Source organism: Manis pentadactyla, chromosome 1 (genome assembly GCF_030020395.1).
Source record: "Manis pentadactyla isolate mManPen7 chromosome 1, mManPen7.hap1, whole genome shotgun sequence".
In the NCBI taxonomy this organism is placed as follows: domain Eukaryota; kingdom Metazoa; phylum Chordata; class Mammalia; order Pholidota; family Manidae; genus Manis; species Manis pentadactyla.
Genome location: NC_080019.1, coordinates 236,965,542 through 236,978,645, shown reverse-complemented (window position 1 = coordinate 236,978,645; position 13,104 = coordinate 236,965,542). Strand labels below are relative to the sequence as shown.

The 13,104-nt window shown below is 44.0% G+C and overlaps 1 protein-coding gene across 2 annotated transcripts in view; it reads right to left on the bottom strand.

Annotated features, from left to right (window-relative positions):
• Positions 1-11,605, bottom strand: part of SCAP (SREBF chaperone) — a 50,649-nt gene extending 39,044 nt beyond the window's left edge. For both annotated transcript variants that reach the window (XM_036878234.2, XM_036878235.2), the window contains exon 1: positions 11,485-11,605. The gene's annotated coding sequence lies outside the window, so the exon portion shown is untranslated. The remainder of the gene's footprint in view (positions 1-11,484) is intronic.
• Between the last annotated feature and the right edge of the window lie 1,499 nt (positions 11,606-13,104).

The following is a 13,104-nucleotide window of genomic DNA, read 5'->3' as shown; positions in this document are numbered from 1 at the left end:
CAGTCTTCACAGCCCCGCAGTAGTATTCTGATCTGCCCAGCATGCACGCAGGGTTCTGGGCAGGACCTGGTGGCAGTGCACTCCACGTTCAGCCCTTCGGTGTGCTGTTCAGCGTCAGAACATATGTGCTACTCCGGGGGAACCCAGGAGTCTGCACCCAGCACTGCGGCTCCCCTTGTTGTTGAGCTCCGCCCACTGCACTCTTCCTGATGCTTTCCAGCTCCCAGGACCCATCTCCCGGGCTTCTGCCTAGAAACGGCTTTACTTTCCCTGCTTTGCTGAGCAGCTTCCACAACTATGACTGCCTCCACCAGGGTGAAATGGTGAGAGAACAGAGAACAAAATCTGCCAGTCTTCCCATTTCCCAGGACTATAATCCCTACAAACAGAAGGATTCCTCTCCAACCAAGCTGCCAATGTCACTGCTGCCTCCACCCCTACAGCATTTCACAGGGGCCAGGATAGGAGAAAATGGGAATAAAAGCAAACAAAAAATAAGAGATGCTCTTCCTCCATTCCTACCACCCCACCCCCAGCCCACAGGGAATCCCCTTTCCTCCTCCTCAGACTAGAAAAAGGGCTTCCCCTGGATCCCTTTCTGTTTGCACCCCTCCCCATGGTAACTACAGTCTCTTCTGTATCTAAAAGTCTATTTGTTTTATGCATTTGTTTTGTTTCGTTTTTTAAGATCCCACATACTTAAATTTTGTAAATTCAGCATAAAATATAGCAATATAGAAATTATAAGCATACAATTCCATGAAGTGGAACAGAGCTATTTGACATAAATACCACTCATATCAAGTAGAGAATTACCCCAAATCTTCCCTTTAAAACCTGCAATAGTGATTATTTTCCAATCATGAAAGTAGTCCACAAACATGTTTATACTCGCATGTATAGTGTGGGGGGGCACAGGGAGGGCTGTGCAACACAGAGAAGACAAGTAGTGATTTTACAGCATCTTACTACACTGATGGACAGTGACTGTGAAGGGGTATGTGGGGGGTGAAGGGCCCCCACCCATAAGATGGCGAACCTCCTGCTTCTCTTCCGGGTCCTCGGTTCCCGCCGGCGCCACCTGAAGCCCAATCACCCCTCGCCCCCCTAATCCCAGCACCTAGTCAATAGCCACCAGCCCCGCAGAAGTGACACCACAATCACCCCATGCCCCTTCCTATATAACCCAGCACCTTTCCCTAATAAAGCGGAATTCTCCGGTGAATTGCTGCTGTGTGTCGCTCCTTTCCTTTCAGGGGGGACTTGGTGAAGGGGGGAGCCTAGTAAACATAATGTCTTTCATGTAATTGTAGATTAATGATACCAAAATTTTAAAAAATTAAAAAAAAACTGAGGTGAGATTCACATAGCATACAATTAACTCATTTTAAAGTGAACAGTTCAGGGCCATTACACAACCACTACCTCTATCCAGTTCTGAAAAGACTTTATCACCCCAAAATGAAACCCTGTACTCATTAAACAATTACTCCCCATTCCCCCTGCTCACAACTCCTGGCAACTATCAACTTGTGTTCTGTCTCTATGGATTTGCCCATTCTGGATACTTCATATAAATGGAATTGTACAGCATGTTAAAAAAAAACAAAAAAAAACATGTTTATACTCACATAGCACAAGAACACATCTGATTTTAGTTACTGTGGCTCCTATCTCCTCATATGTTGTCAAGGTTTAGTGTACTTGCTATTTCAACTATTACACTACAAATCTCCCATTCACTTTCTGTGGCTGATTCTAAAACTTGACAACCATTTAAAAATCACTTGGCATATCTGATAATGCAATTGCCATTCACTGAGAAAGCTTCAGAATGCCTAGCAAAAAAGTCGATCCCTCCTAAAGCCAGTCAGTAAAGCTGGAAGATGATTGTGTCTGCAAATGAAACACAGTCCCATGAGACCGCAGGGAGCATGAACAGCTGAGGAGACAGAAAACCACCAAAGGAACACAGCGGCTGTCCAGTGATCAGCCCCCAAAGAAATGGACATCTACAGTCTGCTCAGTTCAGAAATCAAAACAGTTGTTTCAAAGCAGCTCAGGGAGCTAAAAGGAAACACAGAAAGACAACTTAATGGAGTCATGAAAACAGATGTAGAAAATGAGAAGTTTTAACACAGATAAATCATTAAAAAAAAAAAAATTCTGGACCGTGATAAAACAATGAATGACATGCAAAACACAGTGAAGACCATTAACCGCAAATGTGACCAAGCAGAAAAAAAGAATCTGTGAAGGAAACATAATCATTATCTGAAAATATCATAATTGAAGTTATCCAGTCAGAGGAGAACAAAGAGAAAATACTGAAAAAAGAGTGAATCATGGGATACCAACAAGAGAAACAATCTAAGCATTGCTGGAGTCCCAGAAGAACAGCAGGGAAAGGGGGCAGAAAGCTTATTTAAAGAAGTAATGACTGAGACCTTCTCAAATCTGGGGAGAGATCTGGACGTCAAATTCATAAAGCTCATAAGTCCCCTAACAGATTGAACCCAAAAAGATCTCCAAGACACACTATAATAAAACCAACTAAAATCAAGCACGAAGAGAATTTCAAAAGCAGCAAAAGAAAAATTTCTCACATACAAGGCAATCCCTGTAAGGCTGGCAGCAGATTTCTTAGCAGAAACCTGGCAGGGCAGAAGTGAGATGATACACTCAACGTGCAGCAAGAATACTTTGCCAGCAAACTTGTCCTTCAGAAATGCAGGGGAGATGAAGACTTTCTCAAACAAAAGCTTAAGAATTCATCCCCACTAGACCCTTACAAGAAATGCTGAAAGGAATTCTTGAAGCTGAAATGAAAGGACACTAATAGCAACATGAAAACTTATGAAAATATGTAACACACTGGTAAAAGTAAGTATATGGTCAAATTCAGAACACTCTAATAATGTAATATGGTGGTGTGTAAACAGTTAAACTCTAGTAGGAAGGTTAAATGACAAAAGAATTGTATATAGATACAATAATTTGTTAATGAAGGCACAAAATAAAACACATAAATTGTGACATTAAAAACAAGATATAGTGGGGAGTAAAATCATACAGTTTTTATAAGTTATCAAAATTAAATTGTTATTAGCTTACAAGAGATTATTATGTTTTATGTAACCCTCATGGCAACTGCAATATAATGAGTCATAAGAGATACACATTTGGTCATTCGTACGACCAAATATGTATTTCGTAGGTGTATTTGGTCTTCATCCCATTACTGAAAACACTACAGAGTCTTAAAGGCAAAATGGGTGTCTTGTAATGTTAATGAGAGACTTTTGGACCCACCCATGGACAGGGGCTGGAGGCTGAATCAGCCAACAGCCGATAATTCAGTGAATCATGACCATGCAATGGAGCTCCTACAAAACCCCCTCAGTTCTCTGTGCAAGAGAGCTTCCATGCTTGGCAAACCAGAACACGTCCACATGCCACCGAGCCAGGCCCCAAGGTCCATGGGGACAGAAGCGCCTTTATTTGAGACCTTGTCCTATGTGTCTCTTCATCTGGCTGTTAACAGGTATCCTTCATGGTACCCTTTATTAAACTGGTAAATGTGTTTTCCTGAGTTCTGAGACCCACTCTAGCAAATTAATCAAACCTAAGGGGGAGGTCATGGGAACCTCCAATCTGTAGCCGGTAGGTCAGAAGCACACAGAAATGCCTGGGGCTTGCAACTCCTAGGAATTCCACTCCTAGGAATTCACCCATTGAAAACAAGTTCTCAGATTCAAAAAGGCATACCCACCCCTATGTTTACTGCAGCACTACTTACAATAGCCAAGATGTGGAAGCAACCTAAGTGTCCATCAGTAGATGAATGGATAAAGAAGATGTGGTACATATACACAATGGAATATTATTCAGCCACAAGAAAACAAATCCTATCATTTGCAACAACATGGATGGAGCTACAGGGTATTATGCTCAGTGAAATAAGCCAGGCAGAGAAAGACAAATACCAAATGATTTCCCTCATTTGTGGAGTGTAACCACAAAGCTAAACTGAAGGAACAAACTAGCAGAAAACTCACAAACTCCAAGAAGGGACTAGCAGTTATCAAAGGGGAGGGGTGGAGGAGGGAGAAGAGAATTCAGGGGCATTATGATTGGCACACGTGGTCTGTGTGGGGTCATAGGGAAGACAGTGTAGCACAGAGAAGACAAGTAGTGACTCTGTGGCATCTTACTACACTGATGGACAGTGACTGCAATGGGGTTTAGGGGGTAATTGATAATATGGGTGAATGTAGTAATCACAATGTTGCTCATGTGAAACCTTCAAAGATTGCATAACAATGATACCTTAATATAAAAATGAGCAAGACATGAATAGACATTCCTCTAAAGAAGATACACAGGTGGTCATAACATCACAATTGTTGGGGTGAAAATTTAATAGTGTGGTAACTGAACCACTGTGCTGTGTACCTGACACTAATATAAGATTGTATATCAACTATAACTCAATTAAAAAAGGAATTAAAAACTAAAATTAAAATAAACAAACATAAGATGGCCAATAAGCACATGAAAAGATGAGCTCAACATCACTACTTATTAGGGAAATGCAAATCAAAACCATAATGAGATACCATTATCATACACACTGGGTAGCTCTTATTAAAAAATAAAAATAAAAATGGAAAAAAGCAAGGGTTGGTAAGGATGTGGAGAAACTGGAGACCCTACTGGGATTACTAGTGGGAATGTAAAATGGTGTAGCTGCTGTGCGTATAATCTGGCAGCTCCTCAATAGGTTAAGCACAGAATTACCATATGACCCAGCAATTACTCTTAGGTTTATATGAAAAGAATTCAAAGCAGGGATTCAAACAGGCATCTGTACACCCATGTCTGTAATGGCATTATTCACAATAGGGAAAAGGTGGGAAGAGACCAAATGTCCAATGAAAGATGAAATGATGAAACAAAACGTGGATATACATACAACAGGATATTATTTGGCCTAAAAAATAAATTAAATTCTGACACATGCTACAACATGGATGAACATGAAAACAGTAGGTGAAGACAGAGACACAAAAGGACAAATACTGTATTACTGCACTGATATGGGGGCCTAGAATGGGCAAATTCACAAGAGACAGGAAGTAGAATGGGGGTTGCTCGGGTTGGGGAGCTCTTTAATGGGTGCAGCATTTCTGTTTGGAAAATGAAAAAGTGCTAGAAGTGGACAGTGATGATGGCTGCACAACACTGTGAATATACTTGTTGCCGCTGAAAGGTACACTTTAAATGATTAGAAAGGTAAATTTAATATTATGTATATTTGACAATGTAAAAATCACTAAATAACTTAAGAAGAAAAAAAGAAAACATGAGAAGAGTGGTGGATACAGATGAAACAAGAGTGCTGAGTTAACAAGTAAATGACAGCCATGACTGATAGGTGCACAAAGGCTCACCACTCTCTGCTTTTGTGTGTATTTTCATTTTATCATAATAAACATTAACAAATCCTTTGTAATTTGCAAAGCCTTTTCGAAATTTATCCCTACGCAAAATTTAAGCCTATTAAATTTAGCAAGAACGAATACACCAGAAACAAAGACCTAAAACTGTGAAACTGAAAGCTTTAAGACACTGGCTTTCACAGTGATTTATTGGCTATGATACCAAAGGCACAGACTGGAGTTCATTAAATTCTTTAAATTGTGTGCATCAAAAGATACTATCAATAGAGTAAAAAGGTACCTCACAGAATGGGAGAAATATTTACATAACAAATATCTGATAAGGATCAATACCCAGCATATATAGAGAACTCCTAAAAATCAACAAAAAAACAATTTGATTTGAAAAATGGACAAAGGACTTGAATAAAGGTCTTTTTTTTTGTTAGAAGATACACAAAATGGCTAACAAGCATGTGAAAAGTTGGTGAATATTGGTAATCATTAGGGAAATGCAAATCAAAACCACAATGAGATACCACCTCACACCCACTAGGGGTGGGTATCATAAAAATAAAATAAAATAAACTAAGTGTTGGCAAGGAGGTATAGAAATTGGAGTCCTTGTGCCTTGCTGGCGAGATTGCAAAATGGTGCAGCTGTTGAAGAGAACAGTACAGTGGTTCCTCAGATAACTGATGATAGACTCCACATGACTCAGCAACCCACTTCTGTGTGCACCCCAAAGAATTAAAGATGGGGACTTGGACAAATACTTGTCACCCATGTGCAGAGCATTATTCACAATAGCTAAAGGGTGTAAAAACCCAAATGCCCATCAATAAATTAATAAACAAAATGTGTATATAAATATAACAGAATCTCATTCAGCCTTAAAAACGAAGGAAATCCTACTGGCACAAGACCCCTCATAGACCAGTAGAACAGAATAGAGAGTCCAGATATAAACCCAAGCATATATCATCAATTAATATATGATAAAGGAGCCATGGATATACAATGGAGAAATGACAGCCTCCTCAACAGCTGGTGTTGGAAAAACTGGACAACTACACGTAAGAGAATGAAACTGGATTACTGTCTAACCCCATACACCAAAGTAAACTCAAAATGGATCAAAGCCCTGAATATAAGTTACAAAACCATAAAACTCTTAGAAAAAAACATAGGCAAAAATCTCTTGGACAAAACATGGGCAACTTCTTCATGAACATATCTCCCCGGGCAAGGGAAACAAAAGTAAAAATGAACAAGTCGGACTATATCAAACTAAAAAGCTTCTGTACAGCAAAGGACACCATCAGTAGAACAAAAAGAAATCCTACAGTGTGGGAGAATATATTCATACATGACATATCTGATAGAAGGTTGACATCCAAATTATATAAAGAGTTCACACACCTCAACAAACAAAAAGCAAATAATCCAATTAAAAAATGGGCAGAGTAGCTGAACAGACACTTCTCCAAAGAAGAAGTTAAGATGGCCAACAGGCACATGAAAAGATGCTACACATCGCTAATCATCAGAGAAATGCAAATTAAAACCACAGTGAGATATCACCTCACACCAGTGAGGATGGCCAACATCCAAAAGACGAACAACAACAAATGCTGGTGAGGATGCGGAGAAAGGGGAACCCTCCTACATTGCTGTTGTGAATGTAAACTAGTTCAACGATTGAGGAAAGCAGTATGGAGATGCTTCAAAAAACTCAAAATAGAAATACCATTTGACCCAGGAACTCCACTTCTAGGAATTTACCCTAAGAATGCAGCAGCCCAGTTTGAAAAAGACATATGCACCCCTATGTTTATCGCAGCACTATTTACAATAGCCAAGAAATGGAAGCAACCTAAGTGTCCATCAGTAGATGAATGGATAAAGAAGATTTGGTACATATACACAATGGAATATTATTCAGCCATAAGAAGAAAACAAACCCTACCATTTGCAACAACAGGATGGAGCTAGAGGGTTTTATGCTCAGTGAAATAAGCCAGGCGGAGAAAGGCAAGTATCAAATGATATCACTCATCTGTGGAGTATAAGAACAAAGAAAACACTGAAGGAACAAAACAGCAGCAGACTCACAGAACCCAAGAATGGACTAACAGTTACCAAAGGGAAAGGGACTGGGGAGGATGGGTGGGAAGGGAGGGGTAGGGGGAAAAAGGGGCATTACGATTAGCACCCACAATGTGGGCGGCGGAGACGGGGAAGGCAGTATAACACAGAGAAGACAAGTAATGATTCTATAGCATCTTACTACGCTGATGGACAATGACTGTAATGAGGTATGTGGGGGGGACTTGATAATAGGGGGAGTCTAGTAACAATCATATTGTTCAAATAATTGTACATTAATGATACCAAAATAAAAATAAAATAAAAAAGGAAGGAAATCCTGACACATACTACGATGTGGATGAACAATTGAGGACATAAAACTAAATGAAATGAGCCAGTCACAAAAACACAAATACTGTGTGATTCCAATTCTATGATGAAATTTAGGGTAGTCAAAATCAAAAAGACAGAAACTAGGATGGTGGTTGCCAGAAACTTGTGGAAAGAATGGAGAGGTAGTTTTTAATGAGCACCAAGTTTCAGTTTTACAAGGTGTAGGGAAAATGCCAGTTCCACGGCCAGATCCTCACCTGATACCCACTGTGTCCGTGTAATGATGTAGTTTACCGCGCAGGGGCATGCTGGTACACCCGTGGGCATAAGCTGTCACTGCCTGTGTTGCTATATAAAGAGCTCCACCCAGCGCGAGAGCAGAGCCCCAAACAAAAGCAGAGAGCCTGGAGGGCAGAGCAGAGCCTGGAGCAAAGCAGAGGGAAGCTGGAGAGTGGAGCCTAGAAAAGAGCAGAGACTGGGGAGCCAGAGAGCAGAGACTGAGACAGGCTCTCTGGGGCAGAGGCGGATGTGATTCCAGCGCTTGACCTGCCACCATGAGAATAAAGCTTCGTATGAGCTCCTTTTAACCCGCAACACTCCACTGTCATTTTTGGGTCTCATCGAATCCATAGTGAAATTGTCCAGGGCTGAAACCCTCAGGAGACACACACGGTGAAAAGAGTTCTGGAGATGGAGGATGGGATGGTTGTATAGCAGTACGAATGTATTTAACACCACTGAATTATATACTTAAAAATGGTTAAGATGGTAAATTTTATGTATGTGTATTTGCAACAACAAAAAAGAATAAGTACACAGAACAGGGGGTGAGGCCTGCTCAGAGGGAACCAAGTTCATAAAATAAAAGGAAACAAGATGAGAATGAAGACTTGGCTAAAAGAATAAAATCACAGCCCTGTTTAGAACTGGGGTGAAATGGGTTATATAGTTTATGGTAAAATCTGAGAGAAAAAGCAAACTATCTAGCCATTAAAAACAATACCAGTGATTCTACAGCATCTTACTACTCTGATGGACAGTGACTGTAATGGAGTGGGGGGTGGGGGGGACTTGATGAAGGGGGGAGCCTAGTAAACATAATGTTCTTGATGTAATTGTAGATCAATGATAACAAAATAAAAATTAAAAAAAAAGAAAAAAAACAATACCATAAGCCAGAAGTAAGGTTAATGCAATGAGCACAAGTCAGAGGATTGTGAACACAAACTAGACTTTGAGCTCCCTGGTAGGGCAAAGAGAGAAACACTGTTGACACAGTTCACAAGACACTTTAGACAGAATCAAACCAGAGACTCAGAAGAGGCACAGGCATCCCTGTTACTGCACCTCAAGGAAATTTCTAATTGGCTTTCCAGATTTTTCTTGGGGAATTAGTACAGATCTCAATGCAAGCTAAAGAGGCCTTGTAAAATGAGCTTAGTAAAAGGCAGCTGGAAGAGGGTCCAGAATTGTGCTGCTTCCTAATGACCCAGCTTCCTCTAGAGAATAAACACTGGAATGAACGGGTGCCCTGAAGCACTTTCCAGCCCAGTCCCATGGATGTTCTTTCTCACAGTTGAGCTCAGAATGGCTTTTGGGAGAATGAACATTTTAACTTCTGAAGGGATATATGATATAATATATGTCATTTATATATTATAAGTTAAAACTTAAAATTGGTGTTATACTTGAGACATAAAGAGTATTAATATACCAGATCCTCTTTCACACTCGTGTCTACAAGTTTTAAGTTAATGTATGATTGGTTATTAATATTAAATACTATTCTCTCTGATTGTGTGGAATTACACTGAACTTCCCTAGACTTCCAACTCAAGAATTAGCACGTCTTACATATTTTCTGCATTCAGAAAATGCTGAATATCAAACAAATTATTGTTTTCCAAATAACTGATTATGAACCCCAACAACAAAAAATTTGAGTATATATCCCCAACATACAGATATTTATATGTTATACAATACTGTGATAACATACAGTGTACATTATAAAATACATAGTAAAAATTAAATAAGGCTGAAATAAAAACAGAGATCGGTCTTGGGTTTTTTTTCGGAGGCCCGTGTGTACCCTTAATGTTGCACACCCCTTCTTTGGACACCACCGCGAAGCTTATGTATAGGCGCAGCAACAGTGCAAGCACTGGGGTTCGGCTCCCTGACCACTCCAGTGGAAGCTGGCAAAGGAAGGGGCCAAATCGATGCAGTCTGTGATGCTGGCTTGCTCCCTTCACCCCCATCACCTTTTCTGCCACCTCTCACCTGCCAATGGGCAACAGACTGCGAAGCCCGCAGGTACAAGGAAAGCATAAAAGGCGGACTCTGCAGTCAGACAAACCCTGGTATGATCCTGTCTCTACCTCTAACTCACTCGGTGACCCGGAGGGTAACAGTGTCATCTTACCCGGTCATGATGATGACCGGGCAAGATAAGGTAGCTATCACTAGAACACTCTGCACAGCACCCAGACAGCACACGTGCTCAGTAAATATTTCACGCAGAATTATTACTCCAGGTGGAAGAAGAAGTCACCTGGACTTTGTTTCAATGAGCCGGTGGAAGCAACTACGTGGAGACCTCCGGAGAGGCGATGCCTTTGCCGTGGCAGCGAAAGAAGAGAGCGAGCGAGCTCTCAATCACCAGATTAGTTCATAATAAAGGAGAAGCAATTCCTTCCATTCCAATCATGACCAAGAGAATAACAATGGAGATATGTTTGCACATTGCTTTTTACATGTGCCCAGTGGGAATGCTCCGAAGTGTGTAAGACCTAAGACCAAACTATACCAACATTTAAAAAGACACAGGTGAATGTAATAACCACACTGTTTTTTCTTGTGAAAGCTTCCATAAGAGTGTACATCAATGATGCCTTAATTTTAAAAAAGACGGGTGGTCAATCAGGATCACTCGGCAACACCTAAAATGTACTGTGCGCTGACCAGACCCCCTGGACCCCGACTCCCTCAAAGCTTCACCCTCCGCACAAAACCTGAGCTGGCAGCTCCCCAATGAGGACACAGCGTGGCCAAGACAGCAGCGCTCACAAACGCGACACCACTGAAGAAAACTTGTCTGTGTCCTTTTCACGAGAGTTACCACAAAGTCCCCAGAAAGTGCAGCCTCGCAGCTCTGCCCCCACACAAGGGCCGGTGGGTGGTCCGAAGCAGGGACACGCGCGCAGGCCGCCCGGGCACTCTCTGCGCCCTCGGCCGCCGACGGCTCCTGCAATCCGCCCGCCGGGAGCGAACGGGCCGCGCGAGCCGGCGAAGGTCGGGTTTGGATAGAACAGAACCTTCGCCGAGCGAAAGCCGGCCAGAAGATACGTGACGCCTGCCAACCAGACCTTCCCGAAGAGGCGCGGGCAGCAGGCTGCGCCGCCTCTGGAGACCCCGGCGCGCCGCGGGCCGCTCCCTCATGGCAGCTTCTCCTGGGCGCGTCGGGGCGCGGGGGAACGTGGCCCAGGATGCGAGCGTCCCGCACCGCTGCTGGACAGCGCCTCCGGCCCCGCCGAGCCCCGGAAGCCCCTGCGCGGCGCGGCGCAGGCCAAGGCCGGGCCGGGCGCGGGAGGCGCCAGCGGAACGCGCGCGGAAGTACCTGCGACGGCGGCGGCCGGCGGCGGCTCCCGGCCTGCGGTTCGGCGCGAGGCGACAGTCCTCTCTCTCCGCCGCCGGGCGCCGCGCAGCTTCCGCCCCTTCACCTCTCACCTCCTACCTTTCCCCTCCGCCCCTTCCCCTCCACCCCGCCCCCACCGCCCTCCGCACGTGCGCTCAGCAGCGCGCGCATGCGTCGTCGGGCCCCGCCGGCGGCTCGCGCTCGCCCCCCGGTGGCCGCTCGTCTCACTTCCCGGAGTGAGCGGCGGGGCGGGACTTAGGGGTGGGGCGCAGGGTCAGGGGCGGAGTCACGCCCGGGGCCCCAAAGAGGTCCCTGCGGACTCCGCCTCACCCAAAGTCTGGCCGGCACTCCTTGGCCCTCCCAGAACAGCGCGGCGCCGCACGGTCAGCGCAACAACCGGGAGGACAAGCGGCCTGGGCCCAGAGTCACCTGAAGATTGTGCCCGTCGCAGCGTTGTCTTTGGTTTGGGAGAATCCTCATCCTACAAGCGGAGAGAGCAGTGCGGGGGTCCGCCGCCCTGTCTCACGCCCGCCTCACTGTCCACATCGGCCCCTCGGACGCTTCCGTCGCCGGCTTCTCCCGCCCTCTCTCGGGTTCGGCAGCTGCAGGTCCTCCCAGAGCTTTAGTTTTCGCAGTGACCCTGTGACAGAGGCCCACCACTGCCAGTCCCTACAGAGGATGAGGGTCCTGCCGCAGGACCCCGCACACCTTCCGGGCCGAGGCTGTCCGCGGAGGCCCCCAAGGGGTAGAGTGAAGTGGCCCATTGGAGGGTCTCCAACGTGTCATTGTCAAAGACAGCTGACAACTGTACACCCGATTCTACAGCTGAATATGTCTAAAAAACCCTATCCATTTATCCACCCACCAAGTCATTTTATTATACATTTCCCTGTAAGTTGTACGAACCTGATTTCAGTTTTTACATAAAACTCGGGTGACTCAGCTCTATTTAGCCCTGACTACCCAAACATCAACCTTATTTCAGATGCTCCCCATGGGAATGATACATTCAAAAGCTTTTTAAGGAAAATGGAGCTCAGAGATCACAAAGTGATACTAGTTCCCAGGATTTGCAGGACTGGAGCTGCTGCACTTGGCCAATCTTCATGACAATCTTGAGAAACAAGGGCTGGATCTAATTCACAAATGAAGAAAACTTCCTCGAGAGATCTGCACAAGGTCTCTGATAACTGGCTGGGCAGCCAGTCTGGTATTGGGGTTCCAGCCTATGGTCTAGCTACCTCAGCCTGTCATGGACACATAAAAGTGTTTCAGTGACTCAGGTCGGTCTTTGCAAACACGTGCACTAACAATCAAGCTTTAGTGAGAGCAACCAGCAATGTGATAAAGTGGAAAAGGCTTCTTCCGACCCAGGTTCCTCAGATTAGGGTTCTGGTTCCAACACAACGGCAGCTGCTCTCTGGCCAGATTTAACTGACCCTCAGGGAATCTTGATTCAGGAGTCAGATTCCGTGACACAACCAAGAATACCCACCTCTGTGGTTCTAGAAAAATTAAGTCAGTGTGAACACATATAATAAGATGCTTAGATTGCAATAAACAGTAGCTGTTCTACTAACCATGATACAGTCACTAATGAGT